Raw genomic sequence first — 15,390 nt, forward strand, 5'->3', positions numbered from 1 at the left:
CGAACATTGCCTGTTCGCCTGTTCAGCGAACAGTGAACAATTTGGGCTGTTCGCAGCAAATTCGAAAAGCCGGAACACCCTATACAAGTCTATGGGAGAAATCTAAAGTGCTCATTTTAAAGGGTAATATGCAGGTTACTGTCCTAAAAAGTGTTTGGGGACCTGGGTCCTGCCCCAGGGGACATGGATCAATGCAAAAAAAAGTTTTAAAAACGGCCATTTTTTCAGGAGCAGTGATTTTAATAATGATTAAAGTGAAACAATAAAAGTGTAATATTCCTTTAAATTTCGTAGCTGGGGGGTATCTATAGTATGCCTGTGAAGGGGCGCATGTTTCTGGTGCTTAGAACTGTCGCTGCACAAAGTGTCATTTGTGCAGGAAAAAAAGTCTTTTAAAATCACTTGCGGCTAAATTGTCGGGTCTCCGTAATACAGAGAACACTCAATGAGTGTTCTCTGTATTAGCCGACAATTCATTCATTCATTGATTAAAAAAAAAAAAAAAAAAAAAAAGCGTGGGGGTTCCCCTAAATTCAATCAAAAGGCCCTTCAGGTCTGACATGGATATTAAGGGGAACCCCGTGTCAAATTTAAAAAAAAAATTGACGTGGGGGTCCCCCCAAATATCCATACCAGACCCTTCAGGTCTGATATGGATATTAAGGGGAACCCCGCATCAAATTTAAAAAAAAAATTGACGTGGGGGTCCCCCTAAATATCCATACCAGACCCTTTATCCGAGCACGCAACCTGGCAGGCCGCAGGAAAAGAGGGGGGGACGAGAGAGCGGCCCCCCCTCCCTCCTGAACCGTACCAGTCCACATACCCTCAACATTGGGAGGATGCTTTGGGGGTCTGTGACCCCTCAAAGCACCTTGTCCCCATGTTGATAAGGACAAGGGCCTCATCCTCACAACCCTGGCCGTTGGTTGTGAGGGTCTGCGGGCGGGGGGCTTATCAGAATCTGGAAGCCCCCTTTAACAAGGGGACCCCCAGATCCCGGCCCCCCCCCTGTTTGAAATGGTAAGGGGGTACAAAAGTACCCCTACCATTTCACAAAGAAAGTGTCAAAATGGTTAAATAAGACAAACACACTTTTGAAAAATTCCTTTATTAAAAATAAAAAAAATAAAAAAAAAATTCCAGCGGTGCTAATCCACTCTTGCTATCCAGCGACGGGTCTCCGGGGTCCAGCGATGGATGATCATATCCAGCGACGGGGGATCTCTCAGTCCAGCGCTGTCCATACCTCCTTCTTCTGTCTCCACTGCGGAGACACTGCAGAGAGCCGAGCGCTGACATTTCTTATATTGGGAGGGCGGGGCCACCCGTCACCTGACCCCGCCCCTCTGACGCAGGAGAGGGAAGCCAGGGGTTCCCCAGTGACGTGTGGGTGACCCCGCCCCCTCTGATGTAACGGAAACCTGTGGCCTGGTACGGTTCAGGAGGGAGGAGGGCCGCTCTCTCGTCCCCCCCTCTTTTCCTGCGGCCTGCCAGGTTGCGTGCTCGGATAAAGGGTCTGGTATGGATATTTAGGGGGACCCCCACGTCAATTTTTTTTTAAAATTTGATGCGGGGTTCCCCTTAATATCCATATCAGACCTGAAGGGTCTGGTATGGATATTTGGGGGGACCCCCACGTCAATTTTTTTTTAAAATTTGACACGGGGTTCCCCTTAATATCCATGTCAGACCTGAAGGGCCTTTTGATTGAATTTAGGGGAACCCCCACGCTTTTTTTTTTTTTTTTTTTTAAATCAATGAATGAATGAATTGTCGGCTAATACAGAGAACACTCATTGAGTGTTCTCTGTATTACGGAGACCCGACAATTTAGCCGCAAGTGATTTTAAAAGACTTTTTTTCCTGCACAAATGACACTTTGTGCAGCGACAGTTCTAAGCACCAGAAACATGCGCCCCTTCACAGGCATACTATAGATACCCCCCAGCTACGAAATTTAAAGGAATATTACACTTTTATTGTTTCACTTTAATCATTATTAAAATCACTGCTCCTGAAAAAACGGCCGTTTTTAAAACTTTTTTTTGCATTGATCCATGTCCCCTGGGGCAGGACCCAGGTCCCCAAACACTTTTTAGGACAGTAACCTGCATATTACCCTTTAAAATGAGCACTTTAGATTGTGAACATTCGAGTCCCATAGACTTTAATAGGGTTCTAAAGTTCACACGAAGTTTAGGTCTGTTCGCAGGTTCTGGTGCGAACCGAACAGGGGGGTGTTCGGCTCATCCCTAGTAGCTAGTTATTTTTTTAGGTTCACCGCCAGGTTTTTATATCGCTAGGTACCCCGATATACTACCCAATAATGGTTTTAACATCCTGATTGTGCCTAGTTAACCCTTTCACCCCCTTTTGCCACTGTCACTAAACGATAATTTTTCTGATCGCTGCATCAGTGTCGCTACTGTCGCTAGGTAGCTAGTTATTTTTTTAGGTTCACCGCCAGGTTTTTATAGCGCTAGGTACCCCGATATACTACCCAATAATGGTTTTAACATCCTGATTGCCCCTAGTTAACCCTTTCACCCCCTTTTGCCACTGTCACTAAGAGATCATTTTTCTGATCGCTGCATCAGTGTCACTACTGTCGCTAGGTAGCTAGTTATTTTTTTAGGTTCACCGCCAGGTTTTTATAGCACTAGGTACCCCGATATACTACCCAATAATGGTTTTAACATCCTGATTGCCCCTAGTTAACCCTTTCACCCCCTTTTGCCAGTGTCACTAAGCGATAATTTTTCTGATCGCTGCATCAGTGTCGCTACTGTCGCTAGGTAGCTAGTTATTTTTTTAGGTTCACCGCCAGGTTTTTATTTCGCTAGGTACCCCGATATACTACCCAATAATGCTTTTAACATCCTGATTGCCCCTAGTTAACCCTTTCACCCCCTTTTGCCAGTGTCACTAAGCGATAATTTTTCTGATCGCTGCATCAGTGTCGCTACTGTCGCTAGGTAGCTAGTTATTTTTTTAGGTTCACCGCCAGGTTTTTATAGCGCTAGGTACCCCGATATACTACCCAATAATGGTTTTAACATCCTGATTGCCCCTAGTTAACCCTTTCACCCCCTTTTGCCACTGTCACTAAGAGATCATTTTTCTGATTGCTGCATCAGTGTCACTACTGTCGCTAGGTAGCTAGTTATTTTTTTAGGTTCACCGCCAGGTTTTTATAGCACTAGGTACCCCGATATACTACCCAATAATGGTTTTAACATCCTGATTGCCCCTAGTTAACCCTTTCACCCCCTTTTGCCAGTGTCACTAAGCGATAATTTTTCTGATCGCTGCATCAGTGTCGCTACTGTCGCTAGGTAGCTAGTCATTTTTTTAGGTTCACCGCCAGGTTTTTATTTCGATAGGTACCCCGATATACTACCCAATAATGCTTTTAATATCCTGATTGCCCCTAGTTAACCCTTTCACCCCCTTTTGCCAGTGTCACTAAGCGATAATTTTTCTGATCGCTGCATCAGTGTCGCTACTGTCGCTAGGTAGCTAGTTATTTTTTTAGGTTCACCGCCAGGTTTTTATAGCGCTAGGTAACCCGATATACTACCCAATAATGGTTTTAACCCCCTGATTGCCCCTAGTTAACCCTTTCACCAGCGATCACAGTATAAGTGTCACTGGTGACGCTGGTTAGCCAGTTAGTTATTTAGGTTCCCCGTCAGGTTTTTATATAGCGCCAGGGACTCCCATATACTACCTAATAAAAATTTGAACCCCCTGATTGCCCCTAGTTAACCCTTTCACCACTGATCACCGTATAAGTGTTACGGGTGACTCTGGTTAGTTTGCTTTTTATAGCATCAGGGCACCCACCATTTATTACCCAATAAAGGTTTAACCCCCTGATCACCCGGCGGGTGATATCAATTAGGTTTTAGGGTCAGGGTCTGCGTCGCCCCAGGCAGCGCTAGGTTAGTGCCAGTACCACTAAAACCCACGCGCAAAGCATACACCTCCCGTAGTGGTATAGAATCTGAACAGATCAATATCTGATCTGATCAGATCTATACTAGCGTCCCCAGCAGTTCAGGGTTCCAAAAAAACGCATTGTTAGCGGGATCAGCCCAGATACCTGCTAGCACCTGCGTTTTGCCCCTCTGCTCAGCCCACCCAAGTGCAGTATCGATCGATCACTGTCACTTACAAAACACTAAACACATAACTGCAGCGATCGCAGAGTCAGGCCTGATCCCTGCGATCACTAACAGTTTTTTTGGCAGCATTTTATATTTAAATCCGGAAGGCAGTGCTTGGTTTTCGGGGTCCCGTACGTGGCTAGGCTCCCAAAAAGTCCCCCACATGTGGTATCCCTGTACTCGGGAGAAGTAGCAGAATTTATTTTGGGGTGTAATTTGACTTCTGCACATAGCATGTGTGAGCAATATATCATTTAGTGACAACTTTGTGCAAAAAAAAAAAAGTTTGTAATATTCCCGCAACTTGTGGCAAAATATAAAATATTCCATGGACTCAACATGCCTCATGTGGTATCCCCATACTCGGGAGAAGTAGCGGAATATATTTTGGGGTGCAATTCCACATATAACCATGGCATGTGTGAGCAATATATCATTTAGTGACAACTTTTTGTAAAAAAAATTTTTTTTTTATTTTTTGTCATTATTCAATCCCTTGGGACAAAAAATAAATATTCAATGGTCTCAACATGGCCCTCAGCAAATAGCTTGGGGTGTCTACTTTCCAAAATGGGGTCATTTGGGGGGGTTTTGTGCCATCTTGGCATTTTATGGCCTTCAAAACTGTGATAGGTAGTGATAGGTAGTGAGGAGTAAAATAAAAAATGTATGCCCTTAGAAATCCTGAAGGCGGTGCTTGGATTTCGGGGTCCCGTACGCGGCTAGGCTCCCAAAAAGTCCCACACATGTGGTATCCCCGTACTCAGGAGAAGCAGCAGAATGTATTTTGGGGTATCATTTCACATATGCCCATAGCATGTGTGAGCAATATATCATTTAGTGACAACTTTGTGCAAAAAAAAAAAAGTTTGTAATATTCCCGCAACTTGTGGCAAAATATAAAATATTCCATGGACTCAACATGCCTCTCAGTAAATAGCTTGGGGTGTCTTCTTTCCAAAATGGGGTCATTTTGGGGGGTTTTGTGCTATTTTGGCATTTTATGGCCTTCGAAACTGTGATAGGTAGTGAGGAGTTAAATCAAAAATTTGCACCCTTAGAAATCCTGAAGGTGGTGATTGGTTTTCGGGGTGCCGTGCGCGACTAGACTCCCAAAAAGTCCCACATATGTGGTATCCCCATACTCGGGAGAAGTAGCGAAATATGTTTTGGGGTGCAATTCCACATATAACCATGGCATGTGTGAGCAATGTATCATTTAGTGACAACTTTTTGTAAAAATTTTTTTTTTTTTTGTCATTATTCAATCCCTTAGGACAAAAAAAATAAATATTCAATGGGCTCAACATACCCATCAGCAATTTCTTTGGGGTGTCTACTTTCCAAAATGGGGTCATTTGGGGGGGGGGTTTGTACTGCCCTGCCATTTTAGCACCTCAAGAAATGAGATAGGCAGTCATAAATTAAAAGCTGTGTAAATTCCAGAAAATGTACTCTAGTTTGTAGACGCTATAACTTTTGCGCAAACCAAAAAATATACGCTTATTGACATTTTTTTTACTAAAGACATGTGGCTGAATACATTTTGCCCTCAATGTATGACTAAAATTTAGTTTATTCGATTTTTCTTATAACAAAAAGAAGAAAATATCTTTTTTTTTCAAAATTTTCGCTCTTTTTCCATTTATATCGCAAAAAAAAAAATCGCAGAGGCAATCAAATACCATCAAAAGAAAGCTCTATTTGTGGGAAGAAAAGGACGCAAATTTCGTTTGGGTGCAATATTGCATGACCGCGCAATTACCAGTTAAAGCAGCGCAGTGCGAAATTGGAAAAAGACCTCTGGTCCTTAAGGTGTTTATTGGTCCGGGGCTGAAGTGGTTAAGTGGTTAAATAGCTCACTGAGATATTGGTCTTGGCAAACACGTACATTCACAATAGAGCTATTTTAAACAACAATTTATGTGGAAATATTTGGGCCAGTGTAAGTTTATTGACACACAGCTTCCTTATTTATTCACGAATACAATATCTTATGTGACTTTTCTCTAGTCATTGGCACACTTGAAAAAACCAAAGCTTTCAGTGTTAAAAGATTAGTTCAATAAGTCTTTGTAACAAGGAAAATTTGTCATGCAATCATTACCAATTTTTTAGATCATATGTAGCACTCACCCTCACAAGGGCTGCTGATTTTTCACAGGTTCCTTTATCAAAGTAGTGCAGCGGAAGCCAGGCATACAGAAACAGTCACTCATTCTAGCTCAATGGACAGACTAGGGAATTACCTTTTCTGAAATGTACTGCCAGTTAAACTTGGATAGGGCGTTGGGAGCTGTGGAATACTCCATTAATTCTGAACAGCACTTTGGCGCAAATCCTTAGGCCAGTCCCCTCCCAATGTTGAGGGCATGTGGCCTGGTACGGTTCAGGAGGGGGGGGGCGCTCTCTTATCCCCCCCTCTTTTCCTGCGGCCTGCCAGGTTGCGTGCTCGCATAAGGGTCTGGTATGGATTTTGAGGGGCACCCCCACGCCATTTTTTTTCCCCTTAAAATTAAAGTCGTCTGGCCTGGGGGCGACTTAAAGTGATGTTGTAAGTTGCTCCAAGTCACGCTGTGATTCACACTTAAAGTGGTTGTAAACTCTTTTTTTTAACTTTTACCTACAGGAAAGCCTATAATAAGGCTTACCTGTAGGTAAAAAAAAATATCTCCTAAACCTGTACGGTTTAGGAGATATTCCCCTCGGTATGCGCCGCTCACTGCAGCGGCGCATGCGCACAAGGGGATTCTCGGCCTGAAAATCCGGCAGTGGCCAACCGGCCGGAATTAAATCTCCCGCGTGCATGCGCGGGAGTGACGATATCGCGGCTCCGGCCACTCACAGTGCCGGAGCCGCGATACCCGGAAGAAACGCAGAGGGAGCATGTCAGCTCCCTCGGCGTGGATCGGGCCAGATGTCGGGGCCTCGTTCTAAGGTAAGTATTTCAGAATGAGCTAGTATGCGGTGCATACTAGCTCATTATGCCTTTTGCTTTGCAGGTGTTAAAAAAATTAATAAAAAATAGCGGGTTTACTACCGCTTTAAGTCATGTCCAAGTTGCCTCCCAAAGTCGTGCTGAAAGTCGTGTTGCCCCTGTGTGAATGGATTGTTAATGATACGGCGTGCGCCATTATCAATGTGAGATTATTATCGCGTGCACATATTATCTGTTGCACTTATGTGTGCGCCGGTTCATACGCTCACTTAATAATTTATCTGGCACACAAATTGAGGTATGAACCGGCGCAGCACATTCATCTTAGTAAATCAGCCCCTATGTGTCAATAACTAGTGAAAACACCCTGTGAATGACAAGTGACAATATTCCAGTGTCTTATTGAAAAAAGTAATACAATAATCATGAAAAACTAAAACAAACAGTCCAATAAATGGTGTAGAGAAAAATAGGTGATTGATCTGATTCTAATCTTCCACCATACCGCAGTGCTTGTGCTTCCACTCCCCTCATCCAATCCCACTCACCAAATGAATTTGCCTCCCACTCTCGTGTTTGGCTCAATGCATATTCCCCCACTCCTGGGTAATATGGGTTCAGATGAAATTATCTAACTTCTGCCAGACGTGACACACTTCCCCTATGTGTCACACACTAGTTTGCTCCACAAGCAAAAATAAAGAGATGCTCTAATCGTGTATTAAAGTCTCACAACACTTTATTAAATGAAACACTCTCAAATTATTGCACACACATGAAAAGTGTTGTGAGACTTTAATAGGGGAAGTGCGTCACGTCTGGTGGAAGTTTGATAATTTCATCTGAACCCATATCCAGGAGTGGAGGAATATGCATTGAGACAAATACGAGAGTGGGAGGCAAATACATTTGATCAGTGTGATTGGATAAGGGAAGTGGAAGCACAAGTATAAAATACTTTCAAATATAGAAAGCCTAGTATAGTGCATTTCCACTGTGCAGCATTGGGACTGCTGAGCGGTTCTGCAGCGATACTACAAAGAGTGACAAACGCAATTAGAAAAAGTATTATAACTGGTGTGATAGATCAGGGGCCCCCCAAAACGACAGATTGAAGCGGGGTGTTAAATGCCTTCTTCCACATATACTGCAACTCTCTCTTTTGTCACAGGGTCATTTAAAAAAGTACAGGCAGAGGAAGAGGCAGGCCCTTCCGCAGGGGTGGTAGGGGTAGGGCAGGAGCAACAGGCTTGAGCCAAAGTGGGAAATTGCAGAAGGTGCGTTCGATTCCGTCAAAGGATGCACCAGACTTGGTTGAGTGGCTCACTCAGCCTTACTCTTCTGCACCCTCCTCATCCTCTCGATCTGCACCCTCTTCTTCACTCTCTGCTGTGTGCACCCCCAAATACACTACCACCAACACCACCACCATATACCCTCCGCTTGAGTCACAGGAATTATTTTCCGATCCATCACAAGACATTGCCGATGCACAGCCATTATTGCCATTGGATCAGGAAGAGGAGGTAGCAACAACCGCCACTCAGCAGTCTGACGACAGTACCCAGATCGGCCCAAGGAAGAGGTTGGTCCCCGGTTTTGCTGCCTACTCCGAGATCTCTAATTATAGCGGTGGGGAAGGTGACGTCGATAATGACGTGTCTAGTGATGTCACGTGGGTGCCCACAAGAGAGGAAGAGGAGGGGATTTCAGAGGGAGATACAGTGGTGTGAAAAAGTGTTTGCCCCCTTCCTCATTTCCTGTTCCTTTGCATGTTTGTCACACTTAAGTGTTTCGGAACATCAAACCAATTTAAACAATAGTCAAGGACAACACAAGTAAACACAAAATGCAATTTGTAAATGAAAGTGTTTATTATTAAAGGTGAAAAAAAATCCAAACCATCATGGCCCTGTGTGAAAAAGTGATTGCCCCCATTGTTAAAACATACTATAACTGTGGTTGTCCACACCTGAGTTCAATTTCTCTAGCCACACCCAGGCCTGATTATTGCCACACCTGTTCACAATCAAGGCATCACTTAAATAGGAGCTGCTTGACACAGTAAGGTCCACCAGAAGATCCTTAAAAGCTACACATCATGCTGAGACCCAAAGAAATTCAGGAACAATTGAGAAAGAAAGTAATTGAGATCTATCAGTCTGGAAAGGGTTATAAAGCCATTTCCAAAGCTTTGGGAATCCAGCGAACCCCAGTGAGAGCCATTATCCACAAATGGCGAAGACATGGAACAGTGGTGAACCTTCCCAGGAGTGGCCGGCTGCCCAAAATTACCCCAAGAGCGCAGCGACGACTCATCCAAGAGGTCACAAAAGACCCCACAACAACGTCCAAGGAACTGCAGGCCTCACTTGTCTCAGTTAAGGTCAGCGTTCATGCCTCCACCATCAGGAAAAGACTGGGCAAAAATGGCCTGCATGGCAAAGTTCCAAGGAGAAAACCACTGCTGAGCAAAAAGAACATCAAAGCTCGTCTCAATTTCTCCACAACACATCTTGATGATCCCCAAGACTTTTGGGACAACATTCTGTGGACCGATGAGACAAAAGTGGAACTCTTTGGAAGGTGTGTGTCCAAGTATATCTGGCGTAGAAGGAACACTGCATTTCATAAAAAGAACATTATACCAACAGTAAAATATGGTGGTGGTAGTGTGATGGTCTGGGGCTGTTTTGCTGCTTCAGGACCTGGAAGACTTGCTGTGATAAAAGGAACTATGAATTCTGCTCTCTACCAAGAGATCCTGAAGGAGAATGTCCGACCATCTGTTCGTGTACTCAAGCTGAAACGAACTTGGGTTCTGCAGCAGGACAATGATCCTAAACACACCAGCAATCCACCACCGAATGGCTGAAGAAAAACAAAATGAAGACTTTGGAGTGGCCTAGCCAAAGTCCTGACCTGAATCCTATTGAGATGTTGTGGTATGACCTTAAAAAGGCCGTTCATGCTCGAAAACTCTCTAATGTAACTGAATTAGGACAATTCTGCAAAGATGAGTGGGCCAAAAATCCTCCAGGACGCTGTAAAAGCCTCATTGCACGTTATCGCAAACGCTTGGTTGCAGTTGTTGCTGCTAAGGGTGGCCCAACCAGTTATTAGGTTTAGGGGGCAATCACTTTTTCACACAGGGCCATGATGGTTTGGATTTTTTTTCACCTTTAATAATAAACACCTTCATTTACAAATTGCATTTTGTGTTTACTTGTGTTGTCCTTGACTATTGTTTAAATTGGTTTGATGTTTCGAAACACTTAAGTGTGACAAACATGCAAAGGAACAGGAAATGAGGAAGGGGGCAAACACTTTTTCACACCACTGTATGGACCAGCAGATAGGGAGGAGAAGCAGGCAGAACTTACATTGCACAGGAGGGACAAACCAGACTGCTAATGTATTGGGAGCGAGGCAACAACCATGTGCAGTCACATCTGGTGCTCCCAGGACGCCGGAACATGGCTCCGCAGTGTGGACTTTTTTTAACGTGTCCGCTGCTGACAATAGTGTTGCCATCTGCAGCCTTTGCAGTCAACGCATAAGTCGCGGTAAGCCCAACACTCACCTAGGGATGACTCCCTTAAGAAGGCACATGAGCTGCCATCACCGAGCCCAGTGGGAGCAACGGAACCCACACTCCAGGCTCTCACTGTCCAGCCTCGTCTTCTACTTCTCCTTCTCCTTCTCCTCAGAATTGTCCTCCACTCCACCTTCCATCATGCCGTCCTCACGTATTTCTGGAAAAAGGCAGGCTTCCGTGGGCCAAATGTTCGAGCGTAAAAAAATGACGCCGAATAACCCTCTTGCCTAACGGTTGACCGCTGGCTTGTCAGAATGGTTAGCCCGCCAACTACTGCCATATAAACTGGTGGACTCGGAGGCCTTTCGAAAATTTGTGGCCATTGGAACACCACAATAGAAGGTCCCAGGAAGGAAGTATTTCTCACAGAAGGGCATCCCAGAGCTATATGGCCATGTTCAGTGGCAAGTGAATGCATCTCTGGCACACAGTGTCGGTGCCAAGATACATCTGACCACAGACACGTGGTCTAGCAAACATGGGCAGGGACGGTATATAACTTTTACTGCCCACCGGGTGAACCTTCTGCCGTCAATCATGTAACCCGTGGCACCTGTGTAGATCCTCCTCCCTCTCCTCCTCGGCTGACTCCTCCTTTTCCGCTGCTAGCGTCTCTTCCGTTGCGCCGCCCAAGCTCCCCAGAACCTATTCAACATGCCTTGTGAGACTTTGCCATGCTGTGCTGTGTCTGTTGTGCCTGGAAGCCAAGAGCCACACTGGCCCTGCACTCCTTTCAGCTTTGCATTCACAGGCAGATCAGTGGCTAACACCGCTCAATTTGACAGTTGGTAAATTGGTGTGTGACAACGGTGCCAATCTGCTTAGCGCATTGAAACAGGGCAAAATTGCACATGTGCCATGCATGGAACACGTCTTAAACTTGGTCGTGCAGCGATTCGTTGTCAAATACCCTGGGGTCCAGGACATCTTGCGGCAGGCAAGGAAAATCTCGGCCCATTTCAGAAGATCTTACACGGCCATGGCTCGCCTTGCTGACATTCAGCAGCGACACAATCTGCCGGTTAGATGTCTTATTTGCAATTGTCCAACGCGATGGAACTCAACCTTCTATATGCTTGATAGGCTGCTCCAGCAGAAATGTGCAGTTTAACGACTACCTGTACGAACTGTGCGGTAGAACAGGTTCTGGGGAGCTTGGTTTTTTTTTCACCGCGCCAGTGGCTGCTCATGCGCGATGCATGCAGACTTCTGTGGCCATTTGATGAGATCACCAAACTGGTCAGTTGCAGCCATGGCGCCATCAGCCCACCCCAGATGATGACCGGTAGGTCGAAACGCGTCGGAAAGACTCCGCCACTGCCTATTTCCTCTGATATGTCCGTTAATAACTATGGAAATTCCGCCATATTGAATGAATTACTTGCCTTGGGACCAATTTAAGGATGGAATGCTGAATCCAGTGCTGCAGTAGTTGGAATCATAAGCCATTGTTGACCCCTTAGATATAAGTCTACTCGGGTCATTTCCATCTGGTAAGCCTGCGCTTCTTAAGGTGGTGGGAGCTACACTGCGGTGGAATAGTTTATGGTCACAGCAAAGTGGGACTCTTGTTGTCACCGAAGTTCGCTGGGATTCACATATGCACGTTTATCTTTATCAATATATGGACTTTATTGCCTATATATTCATTATTTTTTTTGTGTTTATAAGTTGTTATCCTCAGATTTGGGGTCATGTTTCACTAATAGATTATAGTTATATGTACACATCATATTAGGTTTTTTAAGTTTCACTATTTTGAGTCATTTTTATTGACTTTTGCAGTCACATATGCTTAGCGCTTACACTTTACATTTTCACATGGCGCCATCAGTGACATCGTACCTTATGCCTTCTTTATGGAGCATGCATTGTGTTGTGTCATTGATCAAGCCGTGGAGGAGCAGGAGCAGGAAGATGAGGAAGTCGCAATGCGGAAATGAATTGCCAAGGGGGGGCTACTCTGAGACAAGTCAACAACAGGAGTCTAAAGAGGAGTCAGAGGAGGATGGTGCTGGGGCGGATGAAGAGGAGCAAGAAGAGCATGCTTTAAACCTTTCTGGGATCCCTGTTGTTGTGCGTGGATGGAGAGAGGAGAACGAGGAGTATGACATTATCCTGGATGATGAGCAGGAGCCAGGCCACCACACCGCTTCCAGTTTAGTGCAAATTGGGGGGCCTTCATGCTCCAGTGTTTTAACAGGGACCCCCGTATAAAAAACATAAAGGTCAAGGACCAGTACTGGGTGGCAACGTACTTAGACCCCCGGTACAAACACAAAATGGCGGAAATGTTACCACCATCACAGAGGGCTGTCAGAATGGAGCACATCCAGGCCTTGCTTAGAAAAATGCTGCATTCTGCTTTTGCGTGTGCTGGCAGAGGAATTCCCACTCCCACAGAAAGAGTTGCGGGTACCAATCCAACAGCGCCTGCAAAAAGAGGGCGGTTTAAAGATGTGTTGGTCACTTCTGATATGAGATCATTTCAGCCGACCCATGGACAGGTGTCAGCTGGATCCAGCATCAGGGAACGCCTAGGCTGACAGGTGTCCAACTACATCGGGTTAACGGCCGATGTGGACGCTCTGAGAAGTGATGAACCCCTGGACTACTGGGTGGGCAGGCTTGACCTCTGGCCAGAGCTTGCCCAATTTGCAATCAAACTGTTGGCTTGCCCCTCGTCCAGTGTCCTGTCCGAAAGGATGTTCAGCGCAGCAGGGGGAATTGTGACTGATAAGCACACTCGCCTAGCTCACGACAGTGTTGACTACCTCATATTTATAAAAATGAATGAGGCATGGATCTCTGAGGAATTCAACACATGTGACCAGTAGACTATGTATATGCATAACTCTATAAACAACTTATATAATCTAGCACACTGACCTTTTTTCTACCTTTGGCTCACTTGTACAAAAAAAGCACACTGTACTATATGCCCGTACCCTCCTGTTTGAAGAGGTTGAGCGGTGTCATATTTTTGGTTCCCACAGCGAGTTGCTGGTATCAGTGCTGGTGTCAGTGCTCTCTATCACGGTGCTGGTGTCAGTGCTCTCTATCACGGTGCTGGTGTCAGTGCTCTCTATCATGGTGCTGGTGTGGTGTCAGTGCTCTCTATCGTGGTGCTGGTGTCAGTGCTCGTTCTCTATCGTGGTGCTGGTGTCAGTGTTCTATCTCAGTTCTGGTGTCAGACAGTGAGGGAGATAGCAGTGGACAAGCCAAATCAGCAGGTAGTGCCAGCACCATGGCTGAGGATCATCACTGGACTGGCACCTCCGGACCACTGCAGTGAAGCCCTGCATAGGTGAGGGTAAGGGCTGGGCAGAGGGAGGGTCTCAAGCACAGGTTGGCACACTGGGACACTGGTACAGGACTGCGCTGCCCTGACTGTGGCACTGATCATCTCCTGCACCCCCTTCATAGCCTGGCCTGACCTTGCCTCTCCTCCATGGCGTTCATGTGCTCCTGAATTGACAACATTTCACAGATAAAAAAAAAGAATTCTTGTCGTTGTCGATCCCAGATTTACTTCATACTTCTGGTATGTCAATGTCCATGTTGTGGGACTATGTGTAAGCTAGTAAGTATTTTGTGGCTGAAAATATGACCTGGAGGTTTTTAAGATTCACCTGCCAGAATAAATTATGAGACACAAGCGCTCGGTCTGGTAAAACTAGCGTTCTTAATGGATATAGCACATTCGTCACGTTGCAATGTTAAAAATTGTTTAATGCAGCACATTTTCTTTTTTGCTGCTCATATTCACACAGGCTTCTCACAAACTTTTCTTTATTATTTCTCCTGATTTCATGAATATAATATTTGTATTTGTCAGATCTCCCAAATAATTTTTTATTTTTATGTTTTAATATTTTTTACAATTTTTGTGTTTTTTTAGTTAAGATCTCCTTTTTTTAAATTAATTTATTTTGGTGCTCTCCATAATTTTTTTTTGTGTGTCAACTTACCACAACACCATTATTATTTTTTTATTTTATTGTTTATTTTTTAATCTCGAGGAGGTTGTTTGGTGTTGGTGTCCCTTGTTAATTTGACTTTGTATTTTTGAAATGTACCTGCCTACTCACAAATAAACTGTCCTTTTTAAAGTAAAACACATAGGCAAGTATTTCTTTAACAAAAAAACAACTTTCAGGGGTCATAACCAAATAAAGAGGAAGGCAACGCTGGAGAAACTGCTGAAACTGGCGAAACCTTTGGCCCCCAGGGCACACATCAATTATTTAAAGGCAAAATTGGTGGCCTGAGGAGTCCATATATAAGAGAGTACAATCTGGTCCAGAAGTCCAAGAGAACAGCAGAAGATGACATCTATGGTCTGGCTGTGGTCATACAAGAGCCTGCATCTTTTGTCAGACCAGACTGAACCCAGGCCATCACTCTTTGGTCTTACTTCCATGCTTCTTTCCAGGCTGTGGCTGTGGTGTTGGAGGAGGAAGATGGTCCAACTCACACAGGTTGGTTTTGTTGGTGATTTGTCCCCCTCAATCAAGCACACACAATTTTCAGCTCATGACTGTTGCAAATTGAATGTTAACAAATAGAAAAGACTTTCATTCTGAGCCCAGCATTTTTCATTCTTGTCCCAATTATTTTTGGCTACTACTAAATCAGCAATAAGTGATCAATAATCACTTCTAGTTAACCTCATTCATTTT

The sequence above is a fragment of the Lithobates pipiens genome, unplaced genomic scaffold (assembly GCF_037356315.1).
Source record: "Lithobates pipiens isolate NorthernLeopardFrog02 unplaced genomic scaffold, aLitPip1_a1.2 Scaffold_18, whole genome shotgun sequence".
Taxonomy (NCBI): Eukaryota; Metazoa; Chordata; class Amphibia; order Anura; family Ranidae; genus Lithobates; species Lithobates pipiens.